Below are 26,839 nucleotides of genomic sequence, written 5' to 3'. Positions count from 1 at the left end.
ATGAAAGGGAGCTTGTTGAGTGACACCAGATTTTTCCAACACATTTTAAAATAAGCCAATAAATGTTGGTCTTCAGCACCTGCAATTACACTGGATGCCGAAAAGGTATTTGACAGAGTGCCATGGCCATTCCTACCAGCTATGCTGCAAAAGTCCAATATAGGTGACATCTTTTTCAGTGCTGTCACCGAACTGTTAACTATTAAAACCTAACATTAAGACTACGTTTTTCAGACTTCTTCCTGTTAAGACAGGGCTGCTCAATGTCCCGCCTTCTTGTTCGCTACACAATTGGACCATTTTAAGAGCGTCAAAAAAAACCTGAAAGTATAAATAATTATTACAAAATTGCTACATATTCTCATTATGCAATTTACGAAAAATGTAGAAACGTTTCAGAAACAAAATATTTGACTACTCCTTAGAACAGAAAATCAGATGAACAAATCCATATTTTTATATTTCAGTATACACTGTACAAAGGAGATGATCAATAATACTGGTTTGGGATGTGACTGCAAGAAGTTCGCAAAGCTATTACCGACATGGGCCACGGCACAACACCAGGCCTAATGGTCTACCTGCGGAGTTTATGCAAGGTTTGCACACAAGTTGGCGCCACAGCTGGTGAAGCTGGACACTGAATCCTTACGACTAGGCGGACTCCCTGCAGCCACCCAGAGTGCGCTTGTGATCCCACTCCCCAAGACTTACGCGGTGGGAACTCAGGTGAGAGACTACAGACCACTCTCAATGCTCAACATGGCCTTTAAGATTCTCAGCAAGGTCCTGGCACTTAGACTACTCCCACATATGAAATGCCTTATTCAGCCAGATTTATCCCGTACAGCAATACCTCTTATAACCTACGTAGACTTTACTCCATACTATATCATCCTGAGGCAAGTACCATGGCACAGGCACTGGTCCTTTTAATCAACCTAGAAAAGGCCTTTGATACAGTAGGTTGGGACTACTTGTTTGAAACCATGAGATCCATGGGCCTTGGGGAGAATAGGGTGAAACTTCTTCATACCAGTCCAAAGGTAAGGGTTAAAACAGGCAACACACTATCTACACAGTATGAGATCTCACGAGGTACAATACAGGGGTGACCTCCCTCACCTCTCCTATTTGCAGTAGCAATTGAACCGTTGGCTGCGTGATTTCGCCAGGGAGGCAAGGGAATGGCATTTAGGGTAGAAGGTCGGATATATATAATTTATTTGCAAGTAGATGACCTCCTGGTTTATCTAAGGGATCCCATGGTGGGCTCTGATACAGCCTGACTGCTCCTGGAACACTTTGGATTGCTATCAGGCCTAAAAGTAAACAAGTCCAAAACGTATCTACTCCCTATGGAGGGGCCTCAGCCCAGACCCGTGACCCTGCTGGTTAACCTTAATTGGAACTCACGTTTATCTAAATACCTAGGAATCCACATTTTTCATTCTCTAGATGACCTAAGAGAAGGGAACCCAGACAGGGCACTCCGGTCCCCCTGGTCATGTGTACAGTTCTGGTGTACTCTGCAGCTACCTATCATGGCCAGGATCTCACTGACCAAAATGGTCATGCTACCCAGTCCTTTAGATTTTTTTGCCAACTTACCAGCCCCGATGCCCACAGGGTGGTTTCGACAGCTGAACTCCCTGATGCGCAACCTTAGGCAGGAGGTGACCCAGGGGTGCCAAATTTTTAGCGGTTTCCTCTGGCCGCCCAGTTGCAGTGGCTTGAAGGAGTGAACATAGATGGAACTTTCCTGCTGGAGCATGAAGCACAACCCAGTCTCTTGCATGCCAAACTGTTAGACCCCAAGAACATAGTCCCATATCAATAAACATTGCAAGCCACGGCCCTACAGAGTTGGAGGCGTTGCCTGGCCAAACTGCCTGCGTCCCCGAAATATACTCCACTGTTAGCAATAATTGGGTAATTACATGGAGACCCAAAATCAATCAGTATATAAGGTATTGATTTATGCAAAATTGTTTTGTAGGTGGTTTTTCTTTCTTTTTTTGTCTATGTCCTGATGAGGCCCAAGTCAGTGTTCCCAAACGCATCAACCCGAAAAAGTGGAGAAGTCTAACGGATCCAAAACTATATGGATACATTTACAAACAGTAACATACTAGTGACACTAGATATTGAAGCGCTATATAGCAACATTCCTCAAGATAGTGCACTTACTGCAATTGACTGGTTTGTGGATGAATATCAAGTACCTTGCCCTAAGCCCTTTCTGCTTGAATGCATCCATATAGTGTTAACAGAAAATACATTCCAGTTTGGAAATAGCCTTTACAAACAAGTTAAAGGCGTAAGTATGGGGGCGTTGGTAGCTCCATCTGTAGCCAACATATTTATGGCCAGATTTGAACACATTAATATTTACAACCAGATGGCCCCATTTTTTGAGTCTGTCTATATGTGGTCTAGATATATAGACGACATCTTTTTTATTTGGACAGACACTGAGGACATGTTGAAAGAATTCATAATCTGGCTTAACGCCTGTGATTCCAACTTACGGTTCACATTTCATACTAGTAGAAACCAAGTGGAATTCCTCGACATCCTGATTAGGCATAATATGGGAGCATTGGAAGTGGATTTATTCACTAAACCGATGGCTTGCAATACATTATTGCATTTTGATAGTTATCATCCTAGATCACAGAAAGAAGGAATACCCTTCAGTCAATTCCTCAGATTGCGCAGAAACTGTTCTAATATTCATGATTTTGATAAGCAGGCGGGCATCCTCAAAACCACATTTTTGACAAGAGGTTATCCCCATAGGTTAGTACGCATGTCATTAAAACGGGCTCATTTTTATGACCGCGATTCCCTATTGCAACCAAAAAGTAAGGAAACCATGGAACGTCTAGTGTGCGTCACTAGACACTCCACCATGAATAATCAGATACGCCAGATAATCAACTCTCATTGGCATATCTTAAACAGTAATTTGGAAGAACAGGACAGAATACCAAAGCCTATCTACGCACACAGAAGGAACAAAAATATTAAAGATCATGTAACCAATTCAAGATTTAAAGAAGGTACCTCTTTTGTGCAGAAAACAATTGATGGAGATAGGCCTATAACAGGAACATATAAATGTAATACCTGCAAAGCTTGTGACATGGCTATTGTGGGCAAAAGCTTCATGTACCAAGGATTCAACATTTGTCCCCGCAAATTCTCAAATTGCAAATCAAAGAATGTAATTTATCTGCTGGTATGTCCCTGCAACTTAGGGTATGTGGGTGAAACTGCAAGATCATTTTGCACTCGCTTCACTGAACACCGATCAGCCATTCATGCGTCCAAAATTAATGCACCTGTAGTCAGACACACATGCATGAAGGGCTTCAAAATTCTTTAAATTGGCATTGTTCCTTTTCGAAATGTATTTTTTTTTCTGATCCTCACTGCCAGTATTGGTAGTTTCCAAATTGTGGACTATAAATACCAGACTCACCAGAAGTTGGTTTTTCCTTAGATATGCATGCAAAGAATGTATGCGCTTTGAAAGCCATACCTCAAAATATACAATATATTATATTTTATTTGTTTAAAGCATACCCAGCTACATCTAAAATAAGGGCGAATGTCTCCTAATTACCTAAAATGGGTTCCTTTTGCAAGGGTTAAGAAAAAGAGCTAAAAGGTTGACACTGTTCTCTAAAGAGCAGGTCTTGGTTGAATAGAAATTGAGGTTGCATGGACCAAAGCCTAGAGTAGACTGGCAGAAGCTAGACTTGGAGTAAAAACTGCAGACTGGTTCAGAGAGAAACACAAGTGCCTCTCTTCAGCCATGTTGGACAATCCCTTTTACTCCCGCCCAGCAGTCTACGGAGTAGAAACTTGATCAGTTTAAGGCTTGAGGTTGTAGTGTGAGTAGTCTAAATATGTTTTGCAGAAAGAAGCATCTGGGCTCTCCAATATCCTTAACCAACTTTTTGGTTTTCTACTCAAAGCGTGGGATATGTTTTTGGTATCAGGTTATTTCTGGATATCTCTTTTGCTTGAGTGTGTGCTCCTGTGTCATGCCTGATACAATGTGTTAGAGAAATGAGCAGAAGTAGGCAAAGGAGCCCATAGCCGCGCAAGCCCATGAATCATTTGGGGAGTCAAAAAATTAAGTATAAGCTGTTTGTTTGCATAGGCTGAAAATTAAAGGAACACTCCTAAATACTTGTCTTCTCAGCCTCTTGCAGCTTCTCCTAAACCTTCCACAGGGACTTAGTCTTAGGGGCAGATTTTAATGTGGTGATGGACCCTGACCTAGACAGTACGGGAACCCCCACCACCTCCAGACGTATTGGGGCTCGCCAACTCACTGATTGGGTTAATACTCTGGGCCTTTGTGACGCTTGGAGGTCTTGGCATTCAAGACTTAGCCAATTTACACATACATCCGCAGCTCACCATACACATTCCCGGATCGTTCTTATTCTATTGCCTGCCCCGATTGGCAGCTATTAACTCAAATTCAAATTTTGCCACACAGAACCTCAGACAACTCACACCTACTTCTCCATCTTGGGCTGTGGCCACTTGGACTGCACCCCATGTGGCGCTTAGTGCTTGGTTCTTCCAGGATAAAGCCTATGTCCAGTCGCTGAGTGCTGAACTCAGTACATATTTCCAAATTAACAATGGTTCTCTGTGAGCAGCTGGAAAAGCTGTGATGCACGGCTTCGCCAAAAGTTATATCAGAGCTCAAGAATCCGAGCATTCTTCTCACACACGTACTGGACGCATGCACCCTTTGACTGGAACAACTCTTAGAGCTAAGTCCCTGACCACAACTAGGCCTCATCCGCGAGGACATCCTTATACACTCCTTTGAAGCAGCCAAAACACTCTCGCGAGCCACGGCAGCCAGGATTTATGGTTGGGGGGGGGGGGGGGGGGGGGGGGGACAAAAACCGGAAGCTGCTCTATTGGCTGGCCTCCAATGAACAAGCTAACAGGATTGTCCCAGAGATTATAGATGACACTGGTTGTTCACAAAACTCTCCTTCTGAGATAGCACAGGTCTTCGCTCAGTATGATAATAAGTTGTATTCCGACCCATCGATAGAGATGTGACCACAGCTCATTACTTTCCAGACTCTGTATCACCTCCTAGTTTATCTGTTACTGACCCTCGTCTACTGGACGAACCCTTCACGGCAGAGATCTGGGATGCTTTCTCAGGTTTGGCATCTGGGAAGACCCCAGGCCAGGATGGTTTCCCTACGGAATACAATTTCACATTTCGGGAACTTATTCTCCCCCATCTCTTGTCCTTTTATAAGGATGTCTATCGTGTGGGCTCATTTCCGTTAGAGTTGGACTCGGCCACCATAGTTGTGATACCCAAAACGCAACTCGCTCTACGTCCTGTGCCAACTATTGTCCAATTTCACTGCTCAACTAAGAGGTTAAAATCTTCACCACAGTATTGGCAAACAGACTCCGACAGGTCTTGACCACCCTGGTGCAGCCAGAGCTATGTAGCTTTATGCCATCCTGGAGCATGCGACATTGCATTCGTCACCTTCACGTAGCTTTGGCACACCGTCATGGATTGCCACAAGATTTAGCATTGCTCCTTATTGACTTTAGAAGGCCTTCAATACCGTACACTGGAGCCATCTTCAGTTGGTGATGGTTTGCACCCGGTTTGGATCACGCTTTCGGAACATGGTCTGAGTCCTCTATTCTAACCTCACAGCTGGTGTACGTGTCATTGGGGTCTTATCGGAGGCTGTTCCTATAGCGGGAGGGACCAGGCAAGGCTGCCCCTGGTCTCCCCTCCTCTTTGCCTTGGCCATAGCGCCTTTATTCCATCTCATACCCACCAACCCCCAGCATTCCGGATGGACCTGGTACGAAGACCATAAGGATCGTATTCCATTCTACGCGGATGACATGCTTCTTCGTCTTGCAAACCTGGCTGTTAGCGGTCCTAGGTGTCTTCAATTACCTAAACAGTTCAAAATGCCCTTGGACCTTTGGATGAATCCTTCTCTTCTCAATCCCTGTTGGTTCCCCTGGCCCCAGCTAGGGCCTGCTTTGACTGGCAGACCACTATTCCTCTGCGCCAACTTAGTTTTAAATACTTGAGCATGTGGGTCGCCTTGCACCTGGAATTCACCCGGGCGTTTAATCTTTAACACTTGGTCTGGAAAGCTAAAGCAGATCTCACTAAATGGCAGGCCCTTCCACTTAATGTCATGGGGCGCATTGCGCTGTACAGGATGATGATTCTTCTGAGATTTCTTTATATTTTTCAGAATCTACCCCTTCACGTGTCCCGAGCTTGGTTTGGGGCATTAGATGGAACTGCAAGAACGTTTCTTTGGTGGGGTTCTAGGTCGCGCCTGTCCGTCACACACTGTCAACGAGGACCTTTTGATGGTGGCCTAAGAATGTCTTACCTTTATTTTTACTACCTGTCCTCAAATCTTCTCATCATCCACGACTGATTCAATGGTGGCTGGCCAGATCCCGCCTACCGCCTAAAACCCTCATTTCTGGGTTTATCTCTCTTGCAAACCATGCTCGATGGATCTTGGTGTTTCTTGCATGGAGGGCGGCACTTAGGCATGCCATCTTTGGCACCGTACTTGGTTAGGTGAGGTGGTGGCGTGCTGGGGTTTCCGATCCTGTGTCATTATTGGTATCACATGCCTGGGTGATGTTTGATCAGGACAGCATATACGCTCCTTCCAGGACCTGCAACAGACTTATACCTTGGCGCATACCCAGTACTATAAGATGTTTGATCAGGACAGCATATACGCTCCTTCCAGGACCTGCAACAGACTTATACCTTGGCGCATACCCAGTACTATAAGTACCTTCAGCTCCGGTACGCTTTGCACGGTCATACCAAGTCACTTGAGGCTCTCCGGAAATTTAATCCCTTGGAGGCGAAACGTTTTATGGGACACCTAGGCCGAGGGTGAATCTCCCAAATTTAACAGGGGCGGGTGTTCTGGTTTCACTGACTTGTTAACACAAAATGGTGGCTGGGGGTGCACTGCTTAACATAAAGGTCTTAGCGCAGAGCAGAGGAGAAATTTGGAGGGAAAAACTGGTAGGCCATGGGAATGAGGGAAAAAAACTGCGGATTTTGGACTGCTTCAAATTGTAAAGCGCTCTGATATCCTTCGGGATCAAGTTCGCGCTATATAAAACTTTATAAATGAAAAAAATGAAATGAAACACTGCATAGACCATAAACACAGCTCAAATGACCTGAGATGGTATATAATTGAAAATCTAGAGAGCCATCTACAAACCAATACAGAAGAGTACAGAAAGAAGTGAGAAGTTTTCTGGATTTTTACCTTATCGACCCATAGTCAAGGTCTAAATAGCGAGATACCGTGGGAAAATGTAATTAAATATAATTTTAAGTAATTTGATTCATATTTCCAATACGTCCAGAGCTGACCCCAGTTCTCCCTATGTTACACTGACACAAACTAAATTGCTTATACATTATGAAAGCACTCTTACGCCCAGATATTAAAAAAAATTCTATATAGAATGTGGACTATATGAATCTGTTCCACAGATCTGTATACGTAAACAATTTTTTTTTTTTTTAAAAGGAAAATAACGAGATAATACATATTAAATATTTCACTATAGCGCATTCATTCGTATTAGTTAGTATAACATATATTATATAATGGATTTTTGAGTTGATAATATCATCCATTCATCTCTTTAAAAAGATAAAAATGAGTTAATTAGGAAAAACGGTGGACTGCTTATATTCACTACGGAGTAAATAAAAGTCCTTTTTTTTAAATTTTCATTCCCATGGCCCAACAGTCTCGCTTGACGCTCTAGTTACCAGAAAGACTCCTCTGATTTGAGCGTATGACCTCACAGCGTCATCACGGCAAGAGACGTGTTGAACGTAGTTATTTAAACGCCATTGATAGTCGTCCCGCGTTATATCCTTGAAGGCAAAAAAACAACACGGCACAACAGAACATTTATAAAAGTAAGTGCATAGAATAGGCTGCAATATGCATTGCTATCAGCGAGGAGGGACATTTTTAAATTAAATGCGCGGTCGGAATACGTTCTCCTATCTGACGTAGTGTTGGTTTGGTTTACAGCACATCTACATGGGCATGTTCACCCAATAGGACGGCGACGTATTTTCAACAAAGACAGATGCGACATATATCCTTGTCACACCTCAGGTGCTTTGAAAGGTAATATCGGCATGAGCTACGAGGGGTTAGGTTCTGGGACATAAATAGTCACATAATTCCGATTACAGTGGTTGCCGCTTTTATTTCTACAGATACGAAAGACAATCGTTATCTATAGGTTACAGGAAAAGCTGACCCTGGGTTCATTTACCTCTTAGAACCCGTTAAGGTACTTATTACGTTAATCACTGCATTTAGGAGCGGCTCTAAGTGTAATATACTAAAAAAGGAGATGTAAATGTAAAGTTAGCTTATGTCATGTTTGTGTTCACTCTTCAGAAAGAAAAAAAAGAGTATTCAACCTTCAGCCTATTTGACCACATCATTTAACTAGCAGTAATAATATCACAGGTAATTTATATTTTTGCCTCTATGAGAGAAGGTTTCGTACTGTTTCAAATTAAGTGACAATTAGAGATAACCGGAACCCTGACCATAATATATGTGAAAACATGAAACTGAAACAATAAAATTTATAAATGTAAGAGACCACAATCTAAATGCAGGCTCCATGAGGAGACAGGGACAGAGAAAGCAGATACAAATATATAAAGACATTCTTGAAAGAAAGTAACTATCTTGTATGCCAAAATTAAGTGCTTACAACAAACATGTTTTAAAGGATCTGATGAGTTCATAGCAATGATCTCCACTCGCTTTTCGTTTTTTTCTATATTAATTATAGCTATCCCTTTCTGTTCCTTTTCTCTTCTCCTAGCAGTTAGAGTGATTCCTATTTATGCAGTATACCTCTACTTTGATCGGACTATTAATAATAAGACCCTGAATAGGTAAGAATGCTATATTTATAAATACAGTGTAGCATGAGTGTGTCCTGAAATAGGATTATAAATCTAAATCATATCAAACACTATAAATGACAAAGGATAGGAGATGATTCAGTATCCTTCTAGATATAGGCACTCTTTCTATCCACTATGGGTTACAATGGTTAACTTGGGGTGTTATCATATGCACTTAATGCCTTGGTAGTCCTCTGTTTTTCCCAAATAGCACATGTACTCTTAGCTTTAAGAAATTAAGCTGCTTGGTCATCCTCAACTAAGCTTGGTGTTCTAGTATACCTGCATATGACTTATCAGCCACAAGAGCCTCAATATATGACTATGTTATGACATATGCAACATGTGTTCTTTATTTTTTAGACTTGACAAAAAAATCTCCTGAAGGCGGCGGACCTCCGCCGAAACGCGCGTAGAGACTGACGATAAAAAACTGTATAGAATTAGGAATAAGTGTATTTCTTTGATTTTTATAGCGACTTACCGATGAACTGTTTGAAATTGCCATGTGTTCAAAATTTATGATGGTATTAGATATATAGGGATGAACAACTGTATGTCATGTTACAGAACGTTTATGTTGTTGCAAATTCTCACATTGACATAACGTTTAACTGTGAACGGTACCTATTTGGTCTGCATGGTTTTACATGTATTTTAATACCTGTTATTTTCATTTTCAATTTTATCTACTGTGAATTATATTGTCCTTTTTTTCTATGTGGGAAATAAATACATTTATGAATAAAAATAACTTTTACGAAAGCAAGAATCTTGTACTTAGTAAATATATTGAGGCTCTTGGTTATCCTTCAGTTATATCTCGACCCTAACGATAGTTGGGATTTGGTGGCCTAGGAAGTTGCAAATATTTGATACATTTACAAACACACACTTCATGGCTGAGTGGAGGTTGAAGTATCCCTCGTATTTGTGTGGAATGGACTATCTCCCCACAGATTGCATGTGTATTTGTGTTGTTTGGCAACTAGGTTTAGAATGTATGCGTAGGAAGGAATCATGAACGAGTTTTGTGTCCTTTTATGTTTGATGTTTTTGGTTTTGTGAAATACTGAGAAAGAAAATATAAAATTTGATGTATTAAACAACTGAAGAAGATTTGGCGAATTATTTAAAGAATTTGCCGGGGACTAGGTTCCCACCTGTAGGAACAAATGTATTTTTTCCTACAGGTAATTAGTTTGATTGATTCCCACACATTCTTTTTCTTATTGCTTCTGTATACTTTTGCCCAGATGTGTTGGGGTAATTAGTGCAAACCCCTGGGTATTGTATATCTGCCGTCTGCAATGGCAGGCCTGCTGTCAATAGTTTATTTGGGTCGCTCAGGGTGGCATAAACTGAGCTGCAAGCCCTGGGGACCCCTTTACTACCCATGCCACGGGTATCACGGATGCCATATACTAGGGACTCATAAGGTGGGTGAAGTCCTTATCAATAAGGATTGACAACTTACACAACAGTTTTAGGGAAAGAGGATTGGTGCTGGGGTCTAGGCAGCAGGCTCCGGTTCCTTATTACAGTCATAAACATTAGCATTACAGCAATAAAAATGGGGGGGGGGGGGGGGGGGTAGATTTTAAAAAAAGAGCACTTTCCTACACAAAAAGAATATCTGACCAGAGAAGGGTTGGTTTCTGTATTGTAACTCCAGTTCTCTCGTAGGGGAATATCCATTGAAGTCATAAGCATATGATTTGTTCCACCATGTGTGGGGATCCCAGAGCATTTCTTCACTGAATATCTTTTAGTGGAGACGTTTTCCTATTTTAGCAAGGCCTGCAGAAATACTGAACAGAATGTGCAGCCTAGAAAGCAGGCTACATTGGAGAAATACTTCAGATCACATTTACAAAGGGAGAAAATACCCAGAGTAGGAATAATTCTGAAGTGAAATTTTCATAAACGGCTGAAATCTCTTCCACAAACCCTTTTTTGTACAGGTAGAAAATGAAGAATAGGAGGACTGTGTATCCCATTTGGCTGCCAACAGTGTCTGCCCCTGTAAGGACTCAGGTGGCAGTTGACTTAGTTCTTTTTGAAGGATATAGGTCAGCGATAGGAAAAAATCCCCTCAAAAACATCCTTTGCTCTATCCACCGGGGAGGCGGGGGGGTTGCTTATGACTTCAATGGAGATTCCCCTAAAAGAGAACTAGAGTTACAGGTAAGAAACAAATCCTTCTATCGTAGGGGATGTTGATTGGTAGTCATACGCGTTTGAATAGAATAGCAAGCCCTTCTCCACCAAGAAGGGTGGAAAACAGAGGAAAGACAATGGGGTTGAATCAAGCAAATACATTTCTGAAGGAGGCTTGTCCTACTTGAGCATCTGCTTAGGTTTCCGAATCCAACCTGTAACACTTGGTGAATGTGTGAATAGACCTCCATGCAGCCACTTTGCGGATCTCCGCTATAGGGATATTTCTCATCAAAGTGAAAGTAGCTGCTTTGTCACTGGTAGAGTTGGCCTTCGGTTTAGCTGATAAGGACAGGCTGGCTTTTTGATAGCATAAGAGAACGCAATACACTATCCATTGAGAGGGATTGCCTGGAAGTGGCTAAACCTGTACTGACCGGTAAATAATTTATGAACAACTGGTCCGATCTACGTATGTCAAGTATTATCTAGATAGAATTTTAAGACACGTCTCACATCCAGGGAATTAAAAGTTCTTTCAGCCAGAGTTGAGGAGTGCTGAAAGAAAGTTGGTAATGAAATTGTTTGATTGACATGAAAGTCAAAGACTACTTTGGGAAGGATTTAAGGTGGGGCTCATAACTACTTTGTTAGAGTGGAAGACAGTGGGAGGCTCTTCAGAGCATAACACCTGAATTTCAATAATCCTACGAACAGATGCGGTAGAGACGCCTTATGAATAGGTTTAAAAGAGGCCAGCATAAGATGCAACATTATATTTAATTCCCAAGGAGGTGAATGACGCCTAATATGAGGGAAAACCTTTCTTAGCAATCTAAGAAAGTCCTTAATTAATAGCATCTACCTTCTTGGAGGGACACCAGATGCAAAATCTCTTCCACATGAAGGCATATGCTGAACGGGCAAAAGGCCTAGCCTCCTTAACCCCTTCGATGCGGGTGACAAAGCCAGCTCGTCATGGGCGTTACCTGCGCTGCGCGCATGACGAGCTGGCTTTGTCACGTAATGCGGGATTTTTGACATTTTCAGCGGGAAAACCCGCTAGTGCGCATGCGGTTAATGAGGTCTATGCAGTCTTGTGGCAAATTCAAGTGACCATAGTTCACTAGATCAGGAGTCATGCTGTCAAATTCAAAGATGAGACATTGGGGTGCTTCATCTGGCCTTCGCACACCGTTAGCAGGTCTGAGTGCATTGCAGTTTCAGATGTGGATGCTGTGACCAGTGAAGAAGGTCCGTGAGCCAGCATTGACAAAACCACTCCAGGGCTATTTGGATAAGTCTTGTCTCTCGAGTGGGACAGCTTAAGGAGGGCTGTCGGAATCAGAGGTATTGGTGGGAAGGTGTAAATAAATTTGCTAGGCTAGTCTATCCAGAGGGCAGTCCCCGGTCAGAAGAACCTCGAGACGAAGCCTTGGCATTTTTTGTTTCTTGCGGTGGTGAAAAGGTCAATGTGCAGATAGCTCCACATCCCGAAGAGGTCTTTCATGTTGTCGTCGTGAAGGACCCCATTTCTGATTTTCCTCCAGAACCCTGCTGACGATGATTGCTTGCACATTTTGCACATCTGGGAGGTGGGTTGCCGTGATCTGAAGGTTTCTGGCTAGGAGCCATTTCCAAATTGCCTGAGCTTCGCAGGACAAATGTTTGAACCTTGCCCAGCCCCCGCTTGTTGAGGTAATATATGTTGATTGTGTTGTCCGTTTGAACAAGCAGGGAGTTGGTCTTGAAAGATGGGTGAAATGCTTACAGAGCCAGGTATACTGCTCGAAGCTCTAGGAGACTGATGTGATATGACATTTCCTTCGGAGACCATGTGCCTTGTATGTGGAGATGATCCATGTGAGCGCTCCACCCTTGTAACAAATCATTTGTAACTATTGTATGTGAGAAAGATTGTTGGTGAAAAGGCATCCCTTGAAGGAGATTGGTCGATTAGCACCACCATGCCTGAGATTGCTTCACATGAAGGAGAATGATCTAGTCTTTGCAGTTGCCCATCGCTTGGTCCCACTGATCCTCAAGACACTCCTGAAGAGGGCGCAGGTGGGAGGCACGCATTCGGAGTGAGGAAAATACATGAGGCCATGGAGCTGAGAAGGGAGGACACTGACCTCACCATGGGATACAATGCTTTCATTAGAGGGCGAAATTTGTGGCAGATTGATAAAAATCTCTCCCCGAATTACACACTTTTGCTTGTTGTGGGTCGTTGTTGGCCCCTACGTATTGTAGAGTCTGAACCGGTGTGGAGATTGAATTGGTGTAGTTGATGTGAACGCCCAACTGTTGAAGGACATCGCCTGTACAGTTGAAATGTTCCTTAGAAGCGGATGCCTTGATGAACCAATTGTCTAGATCGGGATAGACAAAGATTCTGTGCCTCCTGAGATAGGCAGCCAATTCTGCCACGCACTTCAAGAAGGTTCTGAGAGCGGACTTGAGACAGAAAAGAAGGAATTGGTATTGGTAATGGTCTTTCCAACTAGAAACCTCCGGAACCTACGATGTTTCTAGGCGATGGGCACATGAAAATATGCTTCCTGAAGGCCTATGGAGCACAGCCAATCCCCCTGGTGTAGTTTGGGATAGATTTGATGTCAAATCAGCATCTGAAACTTCTCTCGCAGAGTCCATTAGTTGGATATTTTTAGGTGGAGAATGGTCGGAATTCGTCCTTGTCTTTTTTCTTCACCAAAAAGTATCTGGAGCAGATGCCGGGGCACAGTTGTTTGTGGGGAACGACCTCCACTGCACGCTTCTGTAGTAAGATGTCTTGAAGCGTATGCAGATGATGGTTGGATGGTTTTGGTGGAATGGTTAGAGGTCTGGTGAATCAGGAGCATAAACATTTTGAACAATATTCAGAACCCAGGCGAATTTTGTGATTTTTTGCCATTCTGCCAGAAATAAGTGATGAAACCTGAAATGGAGACCCTTAAAGCTTTTGGCCTGAAAAGACGTCCAACTGCTGCTGTGTGTTGATGGCTCTCCTCGCCGTCAAAACGCTCCTCGACGCCAATCTTGCAGAGCTAGTCGATGGCGCATGTGTACCTTGCCTCAATGTCGATCTGCGTCTCTTCCTCGATGGTGATCCAGTCGGTGCCGTACCTGGTCTCGACGTCGAATCCCTCTACATCTACCAGGAAGCATGTAGTTTTCTGACTGGCACTCTTTTTGGACCTTTCAGAGGCAGATGTAAGAGCTCTGGTGGAAGACAGACCCCCTCTTCGCTCTGAAGGCCTCACCTTGAGACAGGACATGCTGCCTGCGCCGTTTCTCAATGCCAAGGCGGCAAATTTTCTCTCTGTCCCTCTGGGTACAGCGAGAAAACTTCTTGCAGTTTTTGCACTGCTCAGGAACGTGTAGGTGGAAGGGAGCAAATGCAGACGTTGTGAGGGTCTTATTTGGCCTTCTTTCTAAAACAGGCAGGGCACTTAAACAGAAATGACAAATCTGAAGGAAAAACCTCAAAATGTGGTCAGAAAAAGCGTACAATCTGGAGAGGATGATGAAAGACATCGAGTGGAACAAAGAAAACAAAAGGCCAAGCTCAATGCTCGGGATTCTGTCACCAGGTGCTGGTAAAAAAAGAACTGAGGCAACTCTCACCTGGTAGGCATGTTGGGATACTGGTGTTCTCAGTCCTTAAAGGAGCAGACACCCTTTCAAAATTCACAAAATGGCAGCATATGGGGTTACACTGTCAGTCTATCCTTCGTGTATTTATTTATTTTATTTTATTTTGAAAGTTTTATATAGCGCGAACAAGATCTTTGCAGATATCAGAGCGCTTTACAAAGCAGGGGTACAAACAGGAGAGTGAATAACAGGCCATTAGGCATAGCGTAGTTGTGGTAATAAGTAGGATGGGGTAGGTACATGAGGGAGCATAGTAAAAAAGGTACATCAATAGTGATAATAGTACAAATAAATGGGAGCATAGACAGTCAGGTAAGTCAATAATACGAGTAATACAAATAATCAAAGGGATCGAACAGATAATGCAGATCGATGCAGAGTCTTTAAAAAAAAAAATCCACAGTAATAGTTCAGGTATATTTAGCCATGAGGATAGCTTTTACTTCTTTCTTAAAAAGTGTAGTGGAGGAGAGGAGCCTGGTTTCAGGAGGGAGTGAGTTCCAGATCCTGGGTGCCATTCCTGAGAAGGAGCGTTTGTAAGTTTTCTCCTTCCGGAATCTTCGAGGTTTCAGCAGAAGATTGTTTGTGCCTCTAGTGTTTCTAGAGCCGCCAGAGATTGTCAGCTTCTGGGTGAGGTATCCGGGTGAGCTCAGGTGTATAGCCTTGTGCGTCATGCAGGCGATTTTCAGATGTATTCTGGCTTCAAAAGGCAGCCAGTTCAGGGATTTCAAGTCAGGGGAAATATGAGAGTGTTTTTTTGACCCAGTAATGAGTCTCGCTGCAGCGTTTAGAGAGGCTCTTAGGGGTGCAGTAGTAGTTAGGGGGAGACCGCAGAGGGCGATGCTGCCGTATTCTATTCGAGGGATGACTAGTGCTTGTACTGCATTTTGGAAGTCTTTGGCTGGGAGGAAGGGTTTAAGTTTCCTCAGGGTATTGATTTGGTAGTTCGCTCCCTTAGTTGCCTTGCTGATATGTTGCTGCATGTTGAGATTGGTGTCGAGTGTTATGCCTAAAGATTTTGCGGAGTCCACGATGGTGGGTTGGACATGGAGTGCAGTTAGATGCTTAAGCCAAATTTGAGTGGTAGAGATCTTCACGGGAGGTGAGATCAAAAGGAACTCTGTTTTCAGTGCATTGAGTTTGAGATGATTATCGGCAAGCCAGGATTGGGTGCTTCTGATCGTTGAATTCAGGAGCAAAATGTCTTTGGGGGATTGTAATTTGAGATATAGTTGGGTGTCATCGGCGTACATGTGAAAGTGTACATTGGATGCCTGTAGCAAGGTGGTGAGAGGTTCCATAACTAGGTTGAACAAAGTTGGGGATAGGGAGGATCCTTGGGGGGACGCCTAATGATACAGGTATTGGCGAGGACATCAAGTTGTTGCTCTTGAATTTCTGTGACCCGTTGTGTAGAAAGGAAGTGAACCACTTGAGTACAGTCCCAGATAGACCCATCTTCTACCTTTCACAAAAAAGGGTTTGTGAAAAAGTTTTAAGCTGTTTATGACATTTCACTTAAAAAATTATTCATACTCGGGGGAATTTTGACCCTTTTGTAAATGCAATCTAAAGTATTTCTCCAATGTAGTCTGTTTGTAGGCTGCACATTCTGTTGTTTAGGTGGTTCTGCAGGCTTTCCTGAAGATAGGCGAACATCAACACTTAGATATTCTATGAAGAAGTGCTCCGGGATCCCTGCAAATGGGCAGAACTATTCAAACGCTTATGAGTCATATCAGTGGACGACATATCAGAGCGGACAAGCAAAAGACTATAGTTTCTGATCTAGTTAATTATTTCATCTTTCAAGGACTCCTTGTCCTCCCATCCTTTCCCCCAACATTTTGCGACATTGATCATGTATATAATTCTTTCTTTATCATGTTGAAAAACGTTTGTCTAAATAAACAAAAATATAAATACATAAATGATTGAATACAAATAACAATCGCATGATTAGATAATGGCAATAAGTGCTACAGGTAAAATTCAGAGAAAACAGTCCCTTTGGAGTCCATTACGTCCTGCACAAGTAAACAGCCGTCGTTTTGCATGAACTGAATGGGAGGTCTTTAAAGAAAAGGCGTTATTTTAAGAGTCATTCAAAATTCAGAGCAAATGGTTGCTGCCAGTACTCCAAGGCAACGTTCCAGGGCTCCAATGAATTGAAAGAGAGGGAATAAAGTAGCTGTTTGTTGATGGGAAAACAGGCAAAACATTGTAGGTCCAAGAGGAGTGGCCCAGTCCAGCCTGTCAGACGAGGACAGGCTTCCCGGGGCACTTCTGGAACAGCAGTAATTTGAATACGCTTTGCAGCGCTTGCAAGTTACAGGGGCCCTCCTTTTTCGGACTCCTCCTTCAGCCAGACAGGATCCTGGAACCGGTAGTCCTTACTAAGAAAAGGTGCCCCTATTTTTGTGTAGATTGACATGGTTCCTTAATCATTAAAGCTAGTAATTCACAAACAATGCTTCAAGAAGTAAGTCCAGTCAGAAAATATGACTTTAAAGTGGAATAAATTAAGTCTGTTTTAGGCATTGGCTTACCAGGCTGGCACATGAGTTCTGCAAGAACTAGGTTTAGGTTCCTACTTGGTGTTGAGACATGTTTTGGTGGATTTAATAATATAGCTCCTCAGAGCAATTATGTAATTACTACTAGTAAGAAAAAAATATGTTTTACTTATCACCTTAGTTTACACTCAATTGAATATGCATGGTTCTGGACTTGGACTCTTCCAATAGATGTTAAATGAAATTATTTTCTAAACACCAGTTAATGAACCCTGTTCATTTAGCTTCACAAACTTTTCTAGTTGATTGCTAGCTTGTCTTATGTATCACAAGTATGCATTTTCAGGTAACTGCTGGAATTCCAAGCCATGCTGCTAACTTCAGTTCAGGTGAGACATTTACCCTACCCTTCATGGTCTGTAAATCCTTGGAGACTATCAGGTTCATTATTTTTTTCTCAGACAAAATAAGCATCAACTTGGTCTTTTGGGCCCACTGTGGTTTCGGATAGGTCTTTAAAATTAATGAGGAAAGTAGAATCGGGTAAAGCCATATGCAAAGACACTGTACCAACTTCTCAATAGTGCATTACACAATTATTGCTGCCCCTGATGCCTGGATGCAAAGGTTTGTGCCTGTTAGAAAGAGATCTGTGCTTCATCAACCCACATTTGAAATGTGTGAGCGACTATGAATGGTTTCAGCTTCCATTCCCTAGAGGTATCTAGACAGACCTTCCAGGATATCGCGATTTCGCAATTTGCCACGAAAATCGGCACTTTGGTAAAAATGCCGCGATTTTTGTAAAGTGCCCGCGAAATCGGCACTTTTGTAGAAATCGCGGCATTTTGACAAAAGCCGCTATATCCTGGGGGGTCTGGGGCCACTTACGTTGTTTATTGGGGCGGGCGGGAAGGACACAGAAGCACTAAAGAATAACTTTCCGGGCTTAATGGGGCATTAGCAGCTCACTGTGACGGGCTTTGAAGTGCCCCTCCCGCCTCTGGCTCCCCGCTGGAGACCCTCCCGGTGACTGGGGTGAGGCGCCCCTGGAGCAGAGGGTCGATATGGTAAAGAAAGGGCGATTGTTCGCTGACCTGTGTGAGGAAGGCCCGGCGGGAATACAACATGTGCAGCCAATGCTAACACAGGGCTTTTTTTTAAAAAAAAATAGCGATATCTATCTTCGGCTCCACAAAAGCAATGCGTTTTTTTCTTGTTGAGATTTCCTGAAGCTATTCTAACAATTTGATTGATGGATGGATGAATGTATTAATTTAAGGGTTTTGTATGGCGCACAGCTACTTGTTGAGTGTACCAGCGCTGAGACTGAGATTTTGTTCTACAAGGCTTCTCCTGCGAGATCCCGACAGACACTTTCCTCATAGTAAAGCGGAGGGAACAGACAAACTACTGCTACATGCATCGTTCAAAAAAAGATAACGTGCATGGTTAACGAAAAGCTCATGTGCAGAGGTTATTGAGAGAATGCATGCATGACTAATAGAGAGAACAAGCAATTGATTGACAGATGCATGCTGCCAAGACATAACAGGTGTGCAGAGTGATGTCATCATGTGGCCTAAGTTTAAATCAAAAGAAGCGGCAAGCAAATTAAACATAGCCACAGGTTCACAAGTGGGCTGTTATCTTTAAGCATGTGAATTACTTAAACCTACAATCAAGAGGGTTTCTATGGAGGAATGCTTACATTAGTATACATACACAGCTTCATGTTGTTAAATAACTTATCTGTGTTTGTTGTAGGAAAAATGGCCAAATAAAATGCCGCAAAATTGCCGCTAAATTTCCATATTTGTGCCGCTAAATTTCAATTTTTGTGCCGCTAAATTTGCTAATCCATGCAGCTATATCCTGAGGGGTCTGTCTAGATGTCTGCTTAAGTAGAGTGTATGTATGTTTTCCTCTCCCGGAACATGCCTAGTGCAAGACCATCTTGAGTTCGCTATAATAGTGCGCAAGACTGAGATCCTACCTGTATGTACATTGAAATGTTTGTATTGCCTGTGATTACTTGTAACCACTTGGGTCTGTATCTGACATTGAAATGCTATTAATGCCAGTACAATATTCTTCAGTTCAAGATAACTGGTATGTTGTATTGCATCAGATTACGACTTAGTGAACTAGAGTTTTAAATCTGCTCCCTTTTAACATATTGCTAATAGTCCACCATTTCAACTCCTTCCTCAGTTTGGGTATACTAGCCAATAGATCCTCCAAATCTCCCTTCACCATAGAACACAGACTGTTTAACCCCTCCTGTACCAGTCGAGAGAAGACAAGCAGTAGGGATGAGATAGATGCAAGATGACATTATTTACAACAGTGTAAACACTGTCTTCACAGTTACATATACTGACAGGTCCAGTAATAATTCTCTTTTGAACTGGTTTTGTGGATGTTATTACTATAATCAGATCTGTTCTCAAAGTTTTTTTGTTTGGGGAAGATGTTTTCAGGTGTGCCATAAGCCAGATGTAACCTACTAGATCCAGCATCTTTTGCATGGCCCATTGCATTCCATAAAGTGTTATTAACCAGTTTTTTTGCATTTCAAGTGTTTTTCTTTGTGAGGGCGGAATGGTGGCATTCACTTGTTATAAAGGCTCTTGTATTTTGTCTCCTTCCTCAACCAGTGACTGGATAGAGGTCTGTCAAAGTACTTTTTTGGTGCCACTGTCTTGGTAGTTGAAAAACAGCGTGCTGGTTGCTGTTTAAGCTATAAACAGTTGTCTCAGATGCTCTCTCCAGTTACAGGGCATACATATTTTTTTATCAACCCCTGGATTGCGTAGCGCCCAAGGCTCCAGCTGACAAATTGGGGTTTTCCATTTTCTCTAGACTGCTTTCCACTCATCTTATATTCTCCTGGAGGATGGCATTGTCACTTCTCAAATTCTCCCTAATGTCAGTGGGTATATCTGCTAAGTAGAGCATTCGATTAGGTGATGTGAATTTATGTGTGTGCTGCTCTCCCCACTTTTTTTTCTACCTAGTGTTTATAGCCTCTTGTAAAATGGTCAGGAGGAGGTGCTGAAGTAGATATATTTTCAGACCTCTTCCTAGCTGTAGTAACGATTGAAGAGTCAGCTTGCATATGTCCTTTAAAATTGTTGGGGTCTAGTGGAGATGGTTTGCATTTCTTTGCATACATGATGTTACTGCTGTGGATGGTTTGTAGAACACCTCTAGAGAGAGATTAAGGGCTCCAGAAAATAGCAGGAATCATGCTACCTTTAACTGTAAACCATGGGATCTGCACAGTCCTTTTGAAACTCCATAGTTAACTGTCATATAATGTAGATGATCTTGACAGATAATATGGTTTGTCCTTCTGGAGAAGAATCAAGTTGTATATTTTGGTATTTTAGCTCCTCGTCCTCCTTCAACTGGGCCTACTATTTCTCCACATTATCTGGCAATTTCATTCTTTCTTCTTCAAGTCCTCCTTAAAAGGTAGAACTTTGTAAAGTGGTTAAGATCTTCATTTAGTACTGCGTCCTCTCTATTTTGATTCCTAATGATCATGCCTCTTTAATTTCTTGCAGAGCATTGCCAAATGAGTTATTTTCTTGAATAAAACCTTTAAAGCTGCTTTTAGTCATCCTTTTCATATTTTTGATGTCAAAACTCTTCAAGGACCTTTCTGCTTCAACCTCTTGACTAGCTTTTTTAGTTTGACTGCTTCAATAATTTTTTGGACTTAATCTTTTCAATTCTTTCCTCAGGAGTTTCACTCCACTGTGATTTACTTGTGCTTAGAAGTTTGTTTGATGTATTTAGGCCTTTAACGGCCACTGATCACTACTTTTGATTCAGAGGGATCTTTATTTTTTTTATTAAATGCTCAACTTAAGCGCTTTTCAAAGTTAACGCCTTTTTTATGGGATTGTATTCCATTCTATTTGGCTCCAAAAACACATCAGCTTGAGGACCTTAATCTTTCAAAGCTAACTTAGATTGTTCTCTGGAAGTGACTTCAAGATCAAACTCAAAACACTGTTCCCCTGGGCATCTTCTCTAAATCCTCATCCTCATCCAAGAGATGCAAAGGTGACATACCCCCAGTCAGTTAATCTCAGACATGGCTGATGTGCTTTTGCCTAAAAGCCCTGTTTTGTTCTTTGCTCCACTTACTGTACTGATCTGTATGTGCTTGGGTACAGGCTTGTGCACCACTACGGAGAACTGCTGAAGGAATCCTTTTTCAGTGTATCTTTTAATAAGTAAAGATTGAGACCTCTGTCCGGCTGGACATGTCGAATTGAATATAGAACCAAGGAGGAATTACGCATTGCCGCCCAGAATAGAACCCTGGCACTTCAAGGATGAAGACTTCCGGGAAGAAATGCGGTTCGAAGCAGAGCAGTATTTTTCAGAAAATCTTGGGACGGTCGACTCAGTCGTAACTCTCTGGGAAGCCTTCAAAACGGTCATTAGAACCTGTGTCCAATTTAAAACAGGCGTCATTAAGAAAGAAAAACAGGCCAACTGTATGGAGCTTGAAACCAAGATAATTCGCCTAGAGGCGAAGGTAGTAGGTGGAGATCAACAGGCAGGTACAGGGAGGCACCTCCACCGTATACAACAGAAGTAACTAAGGGACCTTGAGGTAGAAATTGCTAGGGCTCTTGCCAGATCTACGCAATATAGGCTATATGATGTAGGGGACAAGGCTAACAAACTCGTAGCATGGTTGGAAAAGAGGCGGGTGGGGGAGGGTTGGTTCCTGGGCTAACCGTAGAGACAGTAACGCAGAGGGTATCGGGGTCTCAAATAGCAAAGGGTTTCGCCTGGTATTATGAAAAGGTACACTCATCCCAGTCAACACACTCAGAAGATAACTGTAGAGCCTTGCTGAAAGATATTTCCATGCCACACCTCGGTGACAAGGATTGTGCATGCCTGGATCAAGATTTGACAGTAGATAAGGTTAAGGCAGCAGTTAGAGCCCTTCAATCCAGTAAGGCAGCAAGACCGAATGAACTGCCAGTGGATTTATACAAGGCTATGTTAGATATACCGGCGGATAATATGCTAAAAATATTTAATCAGGCATTATTGGAAGGTAAGCTGCCGGTAGATCAGCGTATGGCGGTAATAACAGTAATATTAAAGACAGACACATTACCTACGAACTGGTTTTACAGTCTGATCTCTCCGTTAAATTTTGAAGTTAAAGTCTTGGCTAAGCTTTTGACCACAAGACTGGTAGGAGTGATAGAGATGCTCATACACCTGGACCAATCGGGATTCATGCTGCATCGTAGTACCAAGTTGAATCTACGCCGTCTGTTTGGGATACTCCATGTCACTCAGACGGATGCAAAAGAGCAGGCGGCCCTCATTCCCTTGGACACTAGCATGGCCTTGGACAGTGTGGAATGGCACCATCTTTACGCAGTACTGGGGTACTGTGGCTTGGGCCCTAAATGTATCGCCTGGGTTAAACTCCTTTATAATCAACCCTTAGCCAGGATGAGGTTTAAAGCTACAGTTTCCCAGGCCATTGCCTTGCAAAGAGGTACCAGGCAGGGCTGCCCGCTGTCCCCTTCTGTTTATATTGGCTCTAGAGCCGCTGGAGTCGTGGGTCCGACAGGACCCGTTAATATGGGCATCCCAGTCGGTGAACAGATCGCATATCTCTCTATGCAGACAACATATTATTCGTGAACAGACCAAGGCAATCAGTCAACCGCATCCTGCAGATCTTCCAAATATTTGCAGAGTACTCTGGGTACTGCATTAATTGGGACAAATCATTATGGTTTTCTTAATCCGGAGGGTCTCCAGCCCTAACCTCTAGTTGCTCGTGTTGATGAACGTAAGAGGCTTAACGTATCTAGGAATTTATATTATGTGTGATCTGGGGGAGTTCTATAACCTAACACTAGGGCGACAATTAGACAGGCTCATTTCGGATTGCAAACATGATTCCGTCCATCATCTTGTGTGTTCTGCTGTTCACCCTATGTGGGAAGGGTATGCCCAGACGTGGGTTCCGTGCTCACTACAACACTGGAGTCATGCTATCCGGGCTGAAGACGACTGATAGCCAGAAAACGGTCCTAGGATGCTTGATTCCAGTCCAGGAAAGACATGGCTTGGCAGTTCGGGCTTGACTGTTCCCATGAGGCACAGGGTCAAGACGGATTTGCAAATGGCCATGTCTGAACTGGGGTGGCTTGGTGAGCAAAATAACGATGGATTAAACCCAGATCTGTGACTGGGGGTGAATGTTTTGCCATTGTGCAACATTCCGTCAATCATCTTGTGTGTTTTGCAGTTTAAAATGATGGCGCTGCATGTGGAAGGCCACCACAAAATACCTGGGGTGGGATAAGAAACTCTCTGGCGGGGGAGGAGCTTCGCGGGCAAGCAAGATGGCTGCGTAAGCTCGGAGCTCCGGAGACCCTCCGAACCTCCGCATAAATCCTGTCTGAAATCCTGGTCCACGACGGTAGACTATTGTTGGTGAACGGTTGTGGAGACGGGACCCGCTGTCCGATTCAAAATCCGACACTCCTTGACGGAGTTACGTCGTGCTGAAGATCTGAGCCAGGGACGGGCTATTGTCTCTGTGGTGGCTGACGACGACGACACCGTAACACATGAGCGAAATGCTATGCGAGTGACTGCAACGCTGGCCCTACGGAGTACGCGGAGTTGCGGAGTGAACGATCGCTGAGGAACTATCAGTGACCACTTTACTTTGCGATTGCTCTGCTCAGCCAGAGGGGCCTTGGCGTACCACCCTTTGTTCAACTCCCCGGCTCCATCATGGCGGGCAGGGGCGAGCCAGACAGGACGGCGAATCGAGTTAGTAGGAAGACTACTTTTTCCCAGTCTAATAAGATTGATCGCTATGCCCAGCAAAGGACTTCACCGGGTAAGGCTACCCGGCCGAAGGACCCTCATCGGGAGGGATCGCCTGACACGTCGGACCCTACACTTCGGGATGTTATGAGCGCCATAGCTGGCATCAAGACGGAGATGCACAAACAGCATGAGGTTCTGACGCATAAAGTTGACACTCTGGCGATCGAAATTAATCTGATTAGAGCTGACATGGGCAAGACCAACGACAGGGTCAAAACGTTGGACATTAAAGCTGCGAGCCTCACAACTGATGTCTCGGACCTTCAGACGGAGGTCCGGGACTTGAGGTCAGCCAACGAACTCTTCGAGGCAACTGGAAGATTTTGAGGGACGTGCCAGGCGACAGAACGTCCGAATCACCGGAGTACCGGAGGGGGCAGAGGAATCTGCCACTGATCTGTTCGTGGAGGACTTGGTGCAAACTCATCTGGCCCCAGCGGGCCTCAGTCGCTTCTTCTCAGTGGAGCGGGCCCATAGAATGCCTGGGGGGCGCCCCAAACTGGGTGCCACGCCGAGACCCATTATAGCACGGCTGTTCAACTTCAGGGATCGGGACGTTATCCTGCAGAGGCGTCTTAGAGACCTTGGGATGAAGTACTCAATGATGTTCCCCGCGAAACTACGCATTGAACACGACGGCCGTGCTCTGTTTTTCGACCTGCCTGAAGTGGTGAGCGACTGGTTGGACACTTTGCCGCACAGACACGATGAACGAACGGAACACTCGGAGGGCGCCTCGGGAGGCCCTGAGCACCAGGAATAGACCTCACTTTCATGACTTTGTCGGAAGGTGGTCCTGTTGGAGACAACCAATGTTATACTGCTGCACTTTACGATGTATATCCTTCTTTTCGTTATGGAGGGTGGCTGGGGGGGCCTGTGAGATCTCCTTTCTCCTCTAGGGTCCTTTTTGTAGTGTAGTTAATGGGGCGACAGGCACACTGCTGGTTGGGGGGCTTTTTAGTCTGACGCAGGGGTGCAGGGTGGGGGGAGGTTTGACTGTTGGTGTGTTAATTTTTCCTTCTTTCTCTTTCCCTTTTTCAAGGCAATTCCAAGACTGTGATATTCCTGTTTGTGTAACTAGGTGGCCTGCCGGGGGCGGGAAGGGCCCACGATTTGACGATGGGGAGTAGGAAACTAAAAGTGCTGTGTTGGAATGTTATTGGGTTGGGTGACCGTATTAAGAGAGGGGTGGTTCTACAACTGTTCAGGAGAAGTATGCCTGATGTTATTCTGCTACAAGAGACACACTTGGTGGGAAATACGTGCCAGGCGCTCAACAGGAAGGGATTCAAGATGGTGGCACATTCAGGGTTCTCCTCGGGATCCCGGGGGGCGGGGATTATGGTGCGTGCGTCTCTTCCCCCTTGAGATTAACTCTAGTGTTGTTGATGAGAGAGGGCGGTACGTTGCTGTCTCGGGGAGATGGGAGGGACGGTCTCTGGTTCTGGTTTCGGTTTACGTCCCCCCTGGGTTACAAAACAACACGTTTCAGGACCTTGGAGGCGCCATCTTGGGTCTACCAGAGGGGCTACTTATTGTGGGGGGAGACTTCAACTCGGTCTGCTCGGGGACCTTAGACAGACATCCATCCAGAGATCTCCGAAGTTCGCAATCCTGGCTACCCGACTTTCTGGACACCATGGGACTGATTGACTGCTGGAGGCTCAGGCATTCTACCCAGCGTCAATATTCGTTCCACTCGGGGGCACACGGTATCCTTTCTAGAATCGACTATGTACTGACTCTAGCGGCCCACGCGTCCGCAGTCTGAGGCCCGCTTGCTGGTGAGGGGTATCTCGGACCATTCCCCGGTCTGGGTGTCCTTCGACTTTGATATTGAGGCAACCGACCGGATGGTCGCGATCAACCCATGGTACTTCCGCAGCCCAAAGACTCGTGGACTCATGGCCAAGGCTATTGAGCTCTACTTTCCTGAGAATGCGGGGTAGGTTGCATCGGCTGTCACCCTATGGGAAGCATTCAAGACCGTCTTAAGGGGAGAGGCGTTCTCCCTTATTGCTGACGTTCGGAGACGTAGAGATGCGGGTGTGGTGCGTATCGAAACTGAGATTAAAGATCTGGATTCCCGACTGGAGGTCGGCCCGACACCAGAACTACTCCATGCTCTCTCACTTAAACAGTCAGAATATCGAGCTACTGTTACTGACGCTGCTAAGGTTATGGGTAGAGAGCAACAGGGTAGGATCTATGATGTCGGGGATAAGGCGGGCAAGCTCATAGCTTGGCTGGACAAAAAAGAAAGAGCCAACCGGGTAGTCCCAGAAGTGTTGGGGGAGGACGGCTTGACTGTCACCGATCCGAAGGCCATAGTCGAGACGTTTGCAGACTACTTTGAGGCCATTTACACCTCGGTCTCTGACCAGTCCGAGACCGATTCCGGGGAGCTTTTGGCGGAGGTGGACCTCCCGTGTCTGTCGGAGGAAGACCGGGATGATTTGGATAGGGAAATCTCCGCAGACGATATAGCCCTTGCCATTCGCTCCCTTAGGTCCGGTAAGGCACCCGGCCCCAATGGTATACCAGTGGAACTTTA

At 44.1% G+C, this 26,839-nt stretch overlaps 1 protein-coding gene across 8 annotated transcripts in view; it reads right to left on the bottom strand.

The window, feature by feature from the left end:
* LOC147723150 (uncharacterized) overlaps positions 1-26,839 on the bottom strand; it is a 518,006-nt gene that overhangs the window by 209,439 nt on the left and 281,728 nt on the right. The window lies entirely within an intron of this gene.

The sequence above is a fragment of the Lissotriton vulgaris genome, chromosome 4_1, assembly GCF_964263255.1.
Source record: "Lissotriton vulgaris chromosome 4_1, aLisVul1.2, whole genome shotgun sequence".
Lineage (NCBI taxonomy): Eukaryota > Metazoa > Chordata > Amphibia > Caudata > Salamandridae > Lissotriton > Lissotriton vulgaris.
Note: the sequence above shows the minus strand (reverse complement) of the source record. Positions and strands in the feature narration are given on the sequence as shown.